Here is a 652-nt window from a genome sequence, read left to right on the forward strand (position 1 = left end):
TTTATTTATTTATTTATTTTTATCTTTATCCCATTTAATAAACCTAACAAATTTTATCTTCTTTTAAACATCCTAACAACCCTTTCATATAAAATGAGGACACCTCACCCATATTCCTACCCCACCTCACCCCAACCTACATACCACCCCCTCACATTGTTGATTCTATTTAGCCAACCATTAACAACAAAATAAAGAGGACCCACACATATCATTCCACTGTTAACATATTGACACAAAAGAACAAAAAGAGGGACCCACAAATACATACAAGACAACAACATCTCATCCTCACCATTCCATATATAGAATACACTTATCTCTTCCACAAAAGAAAAAAAAGGACGGATAGAGAATTCGGCACAAAAAAAGGCCTCCATTCTTTCTTCCTCTTGGCAGCATATACACAGATTCCACGAAACCACTACCTGTATATACATAGACTCCAATTCCTATCTAGTAATGAATAAAAATACACAAAATCAGTAGAAAGAAAAAGTGGAGATCAGGAAAAGGAGAGAGGAAGAGAGGGACAGAAAGAGTGATTGGGCAAAAGAGATAGGGGTCACATTTCTGGTTACTGCTCCAGCGACTGTGTCACCAGAAAAATGTCAAAGCATCTCAAAATTCGACTTGACCCATTTTTTGTCGT

The sequence above is a fragment of the Capsicum annuum genome, chromosome 3, assembly GCF_002878395.1.
Source record: "Capsicum annuum cultivar UCD-10X-F1 chromosome 3, UCD10Xv1.1, whole genome shotgun sequence".
In the NCBI taxonomy this organism is placed as follows: Eukaryota; Viridiplantae; Streptophyta; class Magnoliopsida; order Solanales; family Solanaceae; genus Capsicum; species Capsicum annuum.